General features: G+C 44.3%; 1 long non-coding RNA gene across 4 annotated transcripts in view; it reads left to right on the top strand.

Moving 5' to 3' along the window:
* Positions 1 to 14,897, top strand: part of LOC117067258 — a 79,894-nt gene that overhangs the window by 1,682 nt on the left and 63,315 nt on the right. The gene's annotated exons all lie outside the window — the stretch shown is intronic.

Here is a 14,897-nt window from a genome sequence, read left to right as displayed (position 1 = left end):
CTTCTGGGGAGCCCTCAGGAAACTTACAGTCATGGCGGAAGGTTAAGGGGGAGCCAGCACTTCACATGGCTGGAACAGGAGGAAGAGGCAGGGGGAGATACTACACATTTTTAAACCACCAGGCCTCACAATAACTCACACATTTGCACAAGAACAGCACTGAGGGGATGGTGCTAACCCATTCATGAGAACTCTGTCCCCATGGTCCAATCACCTTCCACCAGGCCCCACCTCCAACACTGAGGACTACAATTCCATGTGAGATTTGGTGGGCACACAGATCCAAACCATATCAGATGGATTTCTTTGTCTTAATATTTGGACCTTCTTTTCCTTTTTTTGACCCCTTGCAAACATAGACTTCTTTTGGAAGGCAAATATTTTGTCATTCAACTGAGCTAATTTCTGTGATGCTATATTAAATGGAAACAAAGCATGATGAAGTAATTCTCCTGCCTCAGCCTCCTGAGTAGCTGGAAATACAGGTGCCTGCCACTGGGCCTGGCTAATTTTTGTATTTTTAGTAGAGAGGGAGTTTCACCATCTTGGCCAGGCTGGTCTCAAACTCCTGACCTCATGATCCACCCGCCTCGGCCTCCTAGAGTGCTGGGATTACAGGCGTGAGCCACCGCCCTGGCCTATTATTGGGGATTCTTATCCTTTGGTATTGACATAGATATCTGGATCCGAGGGTATTCATAGAGACCCTCATCCAGGTGTCCAATTCATTTAAGGAGTGAGCCCCTCGTAGGTGCCGGATGCTGCTTCTGGTGTTGAGGATAGAGCTGTGAACAGAACAGACACGAGTTCCTCCTTCGTAGAACAGACATTCTAGTTGTGGGGAAAATAGCCAATAAGCAAATATATAAAGAAAATATGTAGTGTATAAACGGTGATGATGTGCTAGGGTGAAAAATCAATCAGGGAAGAGGTGGAAAATGCTGAGAGTGGGTGGACATGTGCTCATAAACGTGGCAGCTAGGGACAGATTCATTGAGAAGGGGATATTTGGGTACAGACCTGAAAGGTCAAGGGCCCTGGCCCCCAGACACCTGCTAAGAAAGGCATCCAGGCCTAGCAGGTGCAAAGGCCTGAGGTGGGCATAGCCTGGTGCAGAAAGAGGCCTGTGATGTAGAGTCTTGAGCGAGGGGACAGCAGGGTCAGCAATGAGGTCGGGGTGTGACAAACACTCTCTCTTTTGACCAGATTTGACTCAGGCTTCTCTGAGCCCTCTTTCTGACTAATACCTGATCTTGGACGCTGTCTTCCTATATGGTCCAGTTTTAGCAAGAATCTTATTGGGTCGTTTTGGTGAAAATTCCCCACTCCTGATATCTGATCAACCTCCTTATTATTACCCTGGACTGCCTTCAGCAAGAATCCTTCAAGTCGTGACATTGCTTCTTAGTAATTTCCATCCATTGACCCCTACCCTGCTCCTTGTCTATAAATCTCCACTTGTCCTTGTTTTTTTGGAATTGATCCCGATCTCTCTCTCCTACTACAAAATCCCATTCTAGTAGCCCCCCTGAAAAAAATCTGCCTTAGCATCTTTGACAAGTGTCATGAATTATTTTTTTTCTTTAGCAGGGGTACCGAATGTTGGGATACACAGGGTCCTTCCTGTAAGCCATGATACACAGGGTCCTGTAAGCCCCAAGTGCAGGGTGATTATTAGTGGAAGAATCATTCATGCTTGGGTATTAGAACATCCCAGCATCTGGATTCATAGCGCTGAGTTAAGACCTAGCTCCTAAAGCCAAATGAACATGGGCAAGCCCCAGAGCCTCTGTTTATCTTTAAAATATAGATTATACTAATAAAACCATCAGCCTCACAGGGTAGAAAAACATTGTGAACACAAGAGTTTAAGCTTGACACTGTCAACCCAAATGAGAATGAGGCAGGAGTCTCAATCACCCAAGGTTTATTGAGCCAGAGCCTGAGGGAACACCTGGGAAAAGTAATACAAGTCATAGAAGCCCCTGTGGCCTGTGCTCTCCAAAGAGGTTTTCAGGAGGCTCAGCATTTATATGTTTCTTTAAAGGGGAAAAGCATGCAGGAAGTGGCGACCAGGCAGTGAGGCAAATGGTTACATTCTTGTGAGGCTCTACTTAGTGCCCAGTAAATCTACATTTTACACAAGATTCAGTGAACATTTAAAGAAGAGGGAGTAAAAAGGAAGAGTCAATTATGTAGACATGGCAGAGTGGAGGAAGGAATGATCAACCTCATCTAGTCCTTGTTCTGTACCTGGGAAGATAAGCTCGATCTTTGTCCATGTGAGATTTAACAGACCTTAGTTTTAGTTAAATGCAGGTTACAGACCTAAAGTTACAATTGACATGTACTTGTCTTATAGGAGGATATGCGTCTTGAAAGGTTAAGGGGTCATTCTTTGTGAGGGCAGTCATCTGGAGGGGTGCAGGAGGCCTTTTGCCTTTGTGGGGGTCTGGTTAATGTATAACACTTTGACACAAAGTTGGGAAGTGATTGCTGTCTGTTTGGGAAAAGGATGGAAACGTTACCTGACTCAGGCTTAACTCTCCCTTTGGCATAATGAGTTTGGGAATCCTGAGACTTTTATTTTGCTTTACATCACCAACTTTCCGGATAAAAAAGTGAACCAGGTATTCCTAAGCAGCCTTGAAGTCATCCTGGTTGACCTCCCTCCCCAACATCACCCACCCACCTTGTGCTCCCCTCCCCTCAGCTGTCCTTTGCGCCTTTGAAAGAAAGCATCTTTGTGCAGTGTCTTATCTCTCTTCTACCCATTGATTTAACTATGTTCCTGTGAATGTGTTTGTGGTAGAAATAGCATCCTACATCTGGCCCAAGTCTATCTTTATTTTCACTTATTGGCATTAGGAGCTGGAGCCAGTGAGAGATAAAAGGCTCTTCACAGATCTGTTTTGGGGAGTGTGACCTGGCGATCAGTGGAGAGGAAAGAGACAAGCAGTTGACTTGGCCATGCTGAGCCTTGATTTCCTCATCTTGAAAGGGAGGATTATGCTGTCAGCCTCGAAGGGCTGCAGTGAGATGATTTACATAAAGTATCTAGCACAGGACCTGACCATCGATATGTGCTGAATTCCATTCCCAGCTATGCATCTTCATCAGAGGTGCTCTGATGAATGTTGAATAGCCCTTGGTTATGAAGGGAAAGGAGTACAGGTAGATTGCTCTCACATTTATTTCCTTTCATTTCATATTAGGGAAAAATGGCCCTCCTTCTATCTAAGGCTCTTCTTCAAGTCCATCAGCTATCTGGGCCTTATTCTACCAACCCTCTCTTCTTTTCCCCATTTCTGGCCTTCATCATACTTATCCTCCCTAAGGAACTTGACAGCATTGTGCACTTTCCCTTCTTAAATCTCCCCCAGGCCTGGCTTCCCTGACATTACTGCCTGGTGTCTCTCATGCATTTCCGGCCTCTCTCTTAGTCTTCTTACCTTGTTCCTCCTGCTCTGTTTACCTTTAAATCTTGGTGTATCCAGGGGCCGTTGGCTCTCCACCCACTTTCCCATGGTGATCTCACTTACATCTATGGTAAGAGTCTCTAGCACTAAACTCTCACCCGATTTCCAAATCATTTTTTAAATATTTATGTATTTATTTTTCAGAGATGAGATCTCACTCTACTGCCCAGGCTGGAGTGTAGTGGCATGATCATAACTCACTGCAGCCTCAAACTCCTGGGCTCAAGTGATGCTCCCATCTCAGCCTCCCAAGTAGCTGGGATTACAGGGTTGAACCACTGCGCCCAGCTATGACTTGTAAAGCCTTAAACCCTTGTCCACCGGCAATCTTCCCACAGATGCTCAACCACACCCACCTTACAGTCAGTAGTTTCAGAGCTAAACATATCATCTTTTCTCTCAATCCTGAATCTCCTCTTATATTTTCTATATAAGCCAACAGTATAACTATCTCCACAATCAGTTAAGCCCCAAATCTGGGAGTAATTCTAGACTCCCTTCTTCACATCTATCCTCCACACTCTATGGTTGCCAAGTCCTTTATACTTCTGCCCAGATCTCTCTCTCTAGCCCTCTCACCTCCACAGGCACTGCCTTAGTAAAGGTCCTTATCCATTCTCAGGTGCTTTACTGTGGTGGCTCCCAGCAGGTCTCTCTGCCACCCACCCTGCACCTTCAATCTCACATGCTTTTAATCTATTCACATTTCTACCAGTGCACTTTTTAAAATGAGACTCCATCTGGAGGAAAATCTCTGAACTAGTTCCCCTTCTCCTTCATGATAGACCCAGTCCTGAATCTGGCACCACTTTACCTGTCTAGCCTCATCTCTTGCTCTTCCGCAGCTGCTCAAACTGATTGCTCAACTCCTTCAATATGCCACTGCTTTATCATGCCTCCACACCTGGGCATGTGCTTCATCCTCTTCATAGAACATCTTCCCTTAGTCTATCCACATTGAAAATTTTTCCCCATTAGCCAGACATGGTGGTGCACAGCTGTAATCCCAGCTACTCAGGAGACTGAGGAGGTGAGAATCGGTTGAACCCCCAGGAGGCAGAGGTTGCAGTGATCCAAGATTGTGCCACTGGACTCCAGCCTTGGGGACAGAGCGAAACTCTGTCACAAAAAAGAAAAAGAAAGAAAAGAAAAAAAAAAAAGAAAGAGAAAGGAAAGAAGGAAGGAAGGAAGGAAGGAAGGAAGGAAGGGGAAGGGAAGGGAAGGGAAAAGAGAAAAGAAAAGAAAAGAAAAATTTTCTCTATTCTTCAAGTCCAAGTGTTACCTCCTCCTAAAAGTCTTTTCTGATCTGCCTGGGCTTGGAGAGGGCTGCTCCTTCATATTCCCCTAGGGCATTCCATTATGGTAGTCATTAATGACACGGTAGTTTATTCATCTGTTTCTCACAATGGATCCCAATGTCAAGGAAATTTTCTAATTTTTGTAGTCCTGATCCTTAAGAAATTCTTGACATGCAGGAGTCACTTGGAACTTGCCTATTGAATGAATGAATGAATGATTTTGAATGCAGACTTGATGGTCAGCGTAATCAAAAGGATAATTTGTTGAGAGAATATCGGTGGTGTTAAGAAGACAAGAAGACCTGGGAGACCAAGCTGTCAGATGCACTGCCAGCATGGGTACTGAAGTCTTCAAAAGTGATGGCAAAGAGAAGAAAACCTTGAGCCAGGATTAACCCCAATCTTCCTCCCACCACCCAACATCTATCTGGGCCACTGCTTCCTTCCCTCTTGCAAAGCTCAGCCTGAACAAAACAAAATAAAATTATGAAGGTAAAACTTTTAAAAGTATTATTGCAATGCTGAATTTAAATGACACACACTCTTTGAGATTATCTGCTCTTTGAGATTATGCTCTGCCCTTAGCAAGGATAGTCAAGGACTGACTATTTCTCTTTCTCAGATTCTCTTTCTTGATGCATCAGAGCAACTTCTTAACACTCTATGAGATGAAAACTGTCAAACCAATCAAATCAACCAGGAAATATCCTGGAGGACCAGAAAGAGCACAGGATTCGGAGCTGGGGTCCCTTCCCAGCCCACGTAGATCATGAAGGCCCTGTCAGCTTTAATGACAGGGCAGCAGAAGGCCCTGTCTGTAGTAATTCACAGACTAGGTGGTTCTGAGAAATATTCTAACGGCAATGACTCCCAACCTAAGACATCTCTCTATGGAAAATGTCCAAGTGCCTTTGTGGCTATTACCTACCTTCTTTTCCTTTTTCTTGAGGCCATTTCGTGGCACATGTTCTAAATCCGATGTTGCAGTTGGAGAGACTGAACCATCCAGGAGGTAAATAACAACCTGGGATCACACAGCAAACTGGAGATCAAGCCAGGACCTGCACCCAAGCAGAAATAACTTATGAAAGGCTATTTTACCAAGTCTTCTATGAAGCATCATCTGTTCTTTATTTAAGTCTGGGGGAAAATTAAATTTGGGAAAAAAGAATAGAAACATAATTAAAGGATCTGGCAAGAGAATATAAAACCCAGAGGGAACAAATCATTCCTTTGTGTCTTTTTTTTTTTTTTTTTTAGCTGCTTGAGCACACATATGATTTTCCTTGTTCCTTATTCCCAAATGTTCCTCCTTCTTTTTTAAAGTTAAATCTTAAAGGCTGAAGCCTAAAGCCTTCAGCACCTGACTCCCTTGGGGCCTCACCTCCCCTGGATTTACTCTTCCAGGGGCTGACCAAGCAACTCAACTCTATTCTTTAAAATTTCTTAAAAGTTTTATTATGGAAAATTGTATATGTGTACAAAAGTACACAGCAACTCAACCCTAAACAGAAAAAATAAATACAAAACAAAAAACCTAGCCCTAAGCAGTTTTCGATGTTATTTTCGTCTCAGGACATCATTAGCCTATTTTCCAATGGTGTAAGATGAACTCAGGATTCGAAGGAGAATGAATATCTGGATCCAGCTTTCCCTTGTCTTAACTGTGTGGTGTTTGGAAAATTGCTCCGAGGCTTGTTTTTTTTCACTTTCAGAATCAGAATAATCAAACCAGCCCCACAGAATGGCTGTGACAATGAAATGAGATAATGTCTGGGAACATGTCCTGTAAGTTATAAAATGCTCTTAAAATGTGAAGAACTATGACTCGTATTTCACAGGGCCCTTGGAGCATCACCATGCAAAAGTGTGGGTAACGTGCTCAGGAATGTGGGCAGAAGGTGCATGTGCCAGGAGCCCGTGTGCCCACCCTGCTGAGACTCTGTCCTGAACCCTTCACCTCACAGCATCGTAGTTTTCACCCACTTTACTACTGACCTCGCTGTCATTACCCCTTTCCTCCTTCCTTCAAGAGTGATATTTTTTTTATCAATTTTGTCTCCCCCAACTTACTCCAGCTCCTCTGGTCACCTGTCCTGTTTTTCCACCCAGACTATGCCAACTTAGGCTGTCTTCATTTAGAAAGATCCCCTTCAAGGGGCACCTGTGATCTTTTTTTTAGGCAGAGTCTCACTCTGTTGCCCAGGCTGGAGGGCAGTGGAGTGATCACAGCTCACTGCAGCCACTACTTCCAGGGCTCAAGAAATCCTCCTGCCTTAGCCTCCTGAGTAGCTGAGACTACGGTCATTCACCACTACACCTGGCTCATTTTCTTTCTTTCTTTCTTTCTTTCTTTCTTTCTTTCTTTCTTTCTTTCTTTCTTTCTTTCTTTCTTTCTTTCTCTTTCTTTCTTTCTTTCTTTCTTCCTTCCTTCCTTCCTTCCTTCCTTCCTTCCTTCCTTCCTTCCTTCCTTCCTTCCTTCCTTCCTTCCTTCTTTCTCTCTCTCTTTCTTTCTTTCTTTTTTTTTGAGACAGAGTCTCACTATATTGCCCAGGCTGGTCTCAAACTCCTGGGCTCAAGTGATCCTCCCATCTCAGCCTCCCAAAGTGCTGGGATTACAGACATGAACCACCTGTGATCTTTCATTCCAGCAAAATCCTGATTGGTAGCACCCTAATCAGTGTCAGGACCCAGGCAGGAAGCACCGTGGGCATAGGAAGGAGGGCAGAGACAGAAGACTCCTCGTAGCAGGCTCAGCCTCTATCTCATGGGCTAAAGAGGGACCCACTCTCCTAAGAAGGTGGTTTAAGGAACAGTGGTGAACAAAATGAAATCCATGCCCTCATAGAACTTAGATTTCAGAGGGAGAGTTGAGTATCAATGAGTAGATATGCAAATAAATAATAAGTAAAATAAAAAAACACATAATATTTCAAATCATGTAAAGAAATGATACAGAGTTAGGGACTAGCAAGAGACTGGAAGTGGGGTGGCTAATTCAGATAGTGCAGTTAAGGTCATGGGCTGTGGCTTTATTTTATAAGTGCTACCCCCCACTGCACCCCATTGTGAATAAGGAAGCTGAGAGCCCTAAATGCTACTGGCAGTCATCCTAATAACCATGGGGGAGGTCATTTTAGGATGAAGCCATTGCTGTAGATAACAGAACAGAAAAAGATAAAACTGAGTCTTTGATGCTGTGGTTAAGCCACCATACATCATTGATTCCTGAAGCCCACGCAGGTCTGGGCCTTTCAGTTAGGTGAGCCAGTGACTTGTTCAGGCCATTTTGATTTGGGTTTTCAATTCTAATAACCAAATACATCATAACTGATGCATGCTTCTAGTGGGCTATCCTTCCCCAATCCGGCAGCTTATCCATCTAGCCACACACAGCTCTTCTCATGCGAATTCCGAGAAGCCCGTGTTTCTCCATCTTCCTACGTTTCCATGCCGTTACCCCGCTGAGGCACTTCTTCATGTACCTAACATATTAATGATACTTGACAAATATCTGTTGAACTGAATTGAGAGAATAATCCAGAGAGCTGCTTAAGGAGAAAAGATGCACAAAGTCCTAGCCTCCCCAAAGACAAGGATATTCCAAAATAAAATTTTGCAGCCCTTTCTAGGTCACAGAACGCTTTCACATACATTATGCCATTTAATCTTGTGATACCCCAGGGACCATCATTATATTCATTTTATGGATGAAGAAATAGAGAATGAGAAAGGTTAAGTCAGGGGCATAGCAATCAGGTGATACTCAAAGGTTTTCCAACTCCCAATTTCCCAGTCTTGTCTGGGCTCTGAAAATAAACCAGGTGATGCAGTAGATGATCCAAATTCCAGGTAAGCCAGAAGAAAGACCAAAGTGATGTGCATAGGCTTATTGATCCAGGAGAACAAAGCTTTTAGAGATGACAGCAGGAAAAACATGTTTATCTAGGATCAGCCAGTCACTGGAAGGGCTGAAGATTTGTGTCAGGAACACAGAAGTCCTTTTTCTGTGCTGCTGCAACCAAAGCTGACTGTCAACCCCAAAGAATGAGGAGAAATCAGAATAAAGGCTTGTATAGCACATTTCTCCTACCAATCCTCCCTCCACTTTATTACACTGGCAGTATATTGGTTGTACATTTTCCATTGCACAATTCATCTTTTTAAATTTTATTTTATTCTTTTATTTTTGTTTTAGGGATGGGGTCTTACTATGTTGCCCAGGCTGGAGTGCAGTGGTTATTTACAGAGGCAATCATAACACACTGCAGCCTCAAACTCCTGTACCCAAGTGATCTTCCTGCCTCAGTCTCTCAAGCAGTTGGGACTACAAGTGCACACTACCATGCCTGGCTCTTTTTATTTATTTATTTATTTATTTATTCACTTATTTTTCCAAACAGGGTATCGCTCTGTCATCCAGGCTGGAGTGCAGTGGCATGATCACAGCTCACTGCAACCTTGACCTCCCGGCTCAAGTGATCCTCCCACCGCAGTGTCCTGAATAGCTGGGACCACAAGCGTGTACCACCACTCACTAATTTTTAAAATTTGGTAGAGACAGGGTCTCCCTATGTTGTCCAGACTGTTCTCAAACTCCAGGGCTCAAGCCATCCTCCTGCCTCAGCCTCCTGAGTGCTGAGATTGCAGGTGTGAGCCACCATGCCCAGCCTTTCATAAACTATTTTTATTTTTACTTTACAGCGAAGTTGTGACATTAGTGCAGAGGTTCCCATATACCCTCATGCCCAGTTTCTCCTGGTGTTAACATCTTACATTAGGATGGTGTATGAGTCCCAATGAGTGAACCAAAATCAATCAATGATTATGCACTAAAGTTCATACTTTGTTCAGATTTCTTTGTTTTTTACCTAATGTTCTTTGTTCCAAGAACTCATCCGGGAGACCACATTGCATTTAGTCATCCTGTCTCCTTAGGCTCCTCTTGGCTATGGTAGTTTCTCAGACTCTCCTTGTTTTTTCTAATGACCTTGACAGTTTCCAGGAGTACTGGTTATGTATTTTGTAGAATGTCCCTGATATGGTTTGGCTGTGTCCCCACCCAACTTTCATCTTGAATTGTAGCTTCCATAATTCCCACATGTTGTGGGAGAAACCCAGTGGGAGATAATTGAATCATGGGGGCGGTTTCCCCCATACTGTTCTTGTGGTAGTGAACAAGTCTCGTGAGATCTGATGCTTTTATAAGGGGAAACCCCTTTCACTTGCTCTCATATCCTCTCTTGCCTATCACCATGTAACACATGGCTTTTGCCTTCCACCATGATTGTGAGGCCTCCCAGTCATGTGGAACTGTGAGTCCATTAAACCTCTTTTTCTTTATAAATTACCCAATCTCAGATGTGTGTTTATCAACAGTGTGAAAATGGACTAATACGGTACCTTAATTGGGATTCACCTGATTTTTTTTTGTATATGATTAGACTGGTATCATGAGTTTTTGAGAGCGAGACCACAAAGACGCAATGCCATTCTCATCGCATGTTACTAAGGGACATGACTTATCACGGTTGATGTTGACCTTGATCAGCTGGCTGAGGTGGTATTTGTCAGGTTGTTCCACTATATATGTGCCTTTTTTTCCCTCTCTCCCCACTGGACTCTTAGGAAGGAAATCACTATGTGTGGCCTGCACTTGAGTAATGGGGAATTATGCTCTACCTCCTGGAGCGTGGAGTGTCTACACAAATTATTTGGAATTCTGCTGTAGGGAGATTTGGCTATTCTCCCCCATTACTTATTTATTTTGTCATTTATTTGTATCGGCATAGTCTCTTGGATATGTACTTTATACTTCGGGGTATAATCCAATACTACTTTATTTATGTTGCTCAAATTGCTCTAGCTTTGGCCATGAGAAGCTCTTTCCATTAGCCGATTACAATTTTAACCCAAACAAATGTTCTGATGTCTTTCTACCTAAGAGTATGAACCAGAGTCAGGAGAACTGCGGGTTGTTTGTCACGCCATCTCTACCACAAATTTTTGTGTCACTTTGGTAAAAGCTCAATTTGTCTTCCCTTTTCTTCACCTGTACAGTGAACTTAACACCATCTGCTTCCCTTCGCCTCTGCTGTGGCTGTGAAACTATAATGAGGTGACAAGTAGGACAGGACTCTGGAAAATTAAAAACAAAAACCAAGAAACATGCAAATCCAAAGCCTCACTTAAAATCTCCACTTTTTTTTCTCACTTGCATCTATAGAGCTTCACAATTCAAGCACACAATAAATATTTTCATATTTTCTGAGTAAATGAATGAGTGAAAATGCATACAGTCTTCTGAGCTGTAACTTCTGATAAGTAAGGGGGAAGAAGGGCCACAGGCCAGGTATACTGGAGCATACTGGCTCCAGCTCAGCTCATTTCAGAGTGATTTGGCAAACTTTGCGGGTAGTCCTGTGATGGGTATATTAGTCCATTTTCTTTTCTTTTCTCTTCTTTCTTTTTTTTTTTTTTTTGAGACAGAGTCTCACTCTGTCTCCCAGGCTGGAGTGCAGTGGCACAATCTCTGCTCACTGCAACCTCTGCCTCCCAGGTTCAAGCAATTCTCCGTCCCAGCCTCCCGAGTAGCTGGGATTACAGGCACTCGCCAGCATGCCTGGCTAATTTTTTTGTATTTTTGATAGAGATGGGGTTTCACCATCTTGGCCAGGCTGGTCTTGAACTCCTGACCTCGTGATCCACCCACTTTGGCCTCCCAAAGTGCTGGATTACAGGCATCAGCCACCGCGTCCGGCTGTGTTAGTCCATTTTCGTACTGCTATGAAGAAATACCTGAGGCTGGGTAATTTATACAGAAAAAGGTTTAATGGAGTCACAGTGCCACATGTCTGTGGAGGCCTCACAATCATGGTGGAAGGCGAAGGAGAATGTAGTAGTTTGTTTTCACACTGCTGATAAAGACACACCTGAGACTAGGCAATTTATACGAGAGAGGTTTAATGGACTTACAGTTCCACGTGGCTGGGGAGCCCTCACAATCACGGCAGGAGGCAAGGAGGAATAGATCACTTCTTATATAGATGACAGCAGGCCAAAAGAGCTTGTGCAGGAAAACTCTCATTTTTAAAACCGTCAGATCTCCTGAGACTTATTCACTACCACGAGAACAGCATGGGAAAGATCTACCCCCATGATTCAGTTATCTTCTACCGGGTTCCTCCCACAACACATGGGAATTATGGGAGCTACAAGATGAGATTTAGGTGGGGACACAGAGCCAAACTGTACCATTCCGTCCCTGGCCCCTCCCAAATCTCATGTCTCACATTTCAAAATCAATTATACCTTCCCAGCAGTCCCCCAAAGTATTAACTCATTTCAGCATTAACTCAAAAGTCCACAGTCCAAAGTCCCATCTGAGACAAAGCAAGTCCCTTCTGCCTATGAGCCTGTAAAATCAAAAGCAAGTTAGTTACTTCCTAGATACAATGGGGGTAGAGGCATTGGGTAAATACAGCCATTCTGAATGAGAGAAATTGGCCAAAATGAAGGGGATACAGGCCCCCATGCAAGTCTGAAATCCAGCATGGCAGTCAAATCTTAAAGCTCTGAAATGATCTCCTTCGACTCCATGTCTCACATCCAGGTCATGCTGATGCAAGAGGGGGGCTCCCACAGCCTTGGGCAGCTCTGCCCCTGTTGCTTAGCAGGGTACAGCCTCCCTCCTGGCTGCTTTCACGGACTGGCATTGAGTGTCTGCGGCTTTTCCAGGCACACGGTGTAAGCTGTCAGTGGATCTACGATTCTGGGGTCTGGAGGACATGGCCCTCTTCTCACAGCTCCACTAGGTGGTGCCCCAGTAGGGACTCTGCATGGGTGCTCCGACCCCACATTTTCCTTTTGCACTGTCCTAGCAGAGGTTCTCCATGAGGGCCTGACCCTGAAGCAAACTACTGCTTGGACATCCAGGCATTTCCATACATCCTCTGAAATCTAGGTAGAGGATCCCAAGACCCAATTCTTGATTTCTGTGGTCTCATAGGCTCAACACTATGCAGAGGCTGCCAATGTTTGAGGCTTGAACCCTCTGAAGTCATGGCCTGAGCTCTATGTTGGCCTTTTTCAGCCATGGCTGGAGCAGCTGTGATACAGGGCACCAAGTCCCTAGGCTGCACACAGCACTGAGACCTGGGCCTGGCCCAAGAAATCCCTTTTTCCTCCTGGGCCTCCAAGCCTGTAATGAGAGGGGCTGCTGTGAAGACCTCTGACATGCCCTGAAGACATTTTCCCCAATGTCTTGGGGACTAACATTTGGCTCCTCATTCATTAGCCAATTTTCTGCAGCTGGCTTGAAATTCTCCTCAAAAAATGGGATTTTCTTTTCCGTTGCATTGTCAGGCTGCAAATTTTCCTAACTTTCATGCTCTGTTTCTCTTTTAAAACTGAATGCCTTTAACAGCACCCAAGTCACCTCTTGAATGCTTTGCTATTTAGTAATTTCTTCTACCACGTACCCTAAATCATCTCTCTCAAGTTCAAAGTTCCACAAGTCTCTAGGGCAGGGGCAAAATGCTGCCAGTCTCTTTGCTAAAACATAGCAAGAGTCACATTTGCTCCAGTTCCAATCAAGTTCCTCATCTCCATCTGAGACGACCTCAGCCTGGATTTCATAGTTCATATTCATTATCAGCATTTTGGTCAAAGCCATTCAGCAAGTTTCTAGGGAGTTACAAACTTTTCCACATTTTCCTCTCTTCTTCTGAGCCCACCAAACCATTCCAACTTCTGCCTGTGACCCAGTTCCAAAGTTGCTTCCTCATTTTTGGGTATCTTTTCAGCAGCACTCCACTCTGCTGGTACCAATTTACTTCATGAGTACATTTTCACATTGGGGAGGCATCACAATCATGGTGGAAGGCAAGGAGGAGCAAGTCACATCTTACACAGATGGCAGCAGGCAAAAAGAGCATGTGCAGGGAAACTCTCATTTTTAAAACCATTAGATCTCATGAGACTTATTCATTATCATGAGAACAGCATGGGAAAGACCCACCCCCATGATTCAGTTGTCTCCCACTGGGTCCCTCCCACAACACATGAGAATTATGGGAGCTACAAGATGAGATTTGGGTAGAGACGCAGAGCCAAACCATATCAGAGGTGCAAAGGCACATCTTACATGGCAACAAGTGAGAGAGTGTGTGCAGGAGAACTGCCCTTTATAAAACCATCAGATCTCTTGACACTTATTAACTATCATGAGAACAGGAGAGTGGAAGCCGCCTCCATGATTCAGTTATCTCCACCTGGTTCCTCCCATGACATGTGGGAATTATGGGAACTACAATTCAAGATGAGATTTGATTAGAGACATAGACAGACCATACCAATGGGCAAACCCTGGGCTTCTGGACAGCAATGATGCATAAGCTACACAATTTACAATCTAGCAGGGGTCCAAACACACAAATAACTGTTCATAGAGAGTGGTATTTCTTATGGATACCAGAAATGCATGTCTACTTTGTTATTTTCCTTAACTTAAATCTCTATAAATGTCTCCATCCCCACTCCTGACCAATCACTTAGTCAAGCCAATTCCAGCCTGCCTCAGTCAAGCCTTCTCCTTTGATTCAGGTCTTTCTCCCTCCCAAAACACTCCTCCTTAGGACTGCATCTGAATTCTAAACATCATGCACTGAATAGACATTAGAGGTGGGGAGGCATCTGATACCTGGGTGTCACCTGGCACCACTGTGCTGGCCTCTACCTGATGCTCAAGTATGGTTGCCTGGGGTGGGGCTTACCTGCCCCTCTCCTTTGCCATGGTGCTGATGCCATCAGGATCTGCCTGTTGGCTGTCTTTGTCTTTGATGGAGATACAGGGAAAGTTGGAATTCTTTCACACAGCTTTGGAGCCTCAGGAAAGTCAGGGTGGCCACTTCAGATTCTTTCTGCTGTCAGCTTGTCTCATAACAGTCTTTGCCTTCTGTTCTTAGGCCACAGGGGTATAAGGAACACCTGCATGATGCCTGGGTCCCAGTCAAGAATTAGGGCACAGTTTCTGAACTCTTCAATACCCATACTTATCAGGGGACACTATCATCCCGCTCTCTTTGAAGCTGACTCTGGGGAAGAGGGCCCCTTCTCAGGT

This window comes from Trachypithecus francoisi, unplaced genomic scaffold, assembly GCF_009764315.1.
Source record: "Trachypithecus francoisi isolate TF-2019V2 unplaced genomic scaffold, Tfra_2.0 Lachesis_group20, whole genome shotgun sequence".
NCBI classification, from domain to species: Eukaryota; Metazoa; Chordata; class Mammalia; order Primates; family Cercopithecidae; genus Trachypithecus; species Trachypithecus francoisi.
This window is presented reverse-complemented; position numbering and strand designations above follow the sequence as displayed.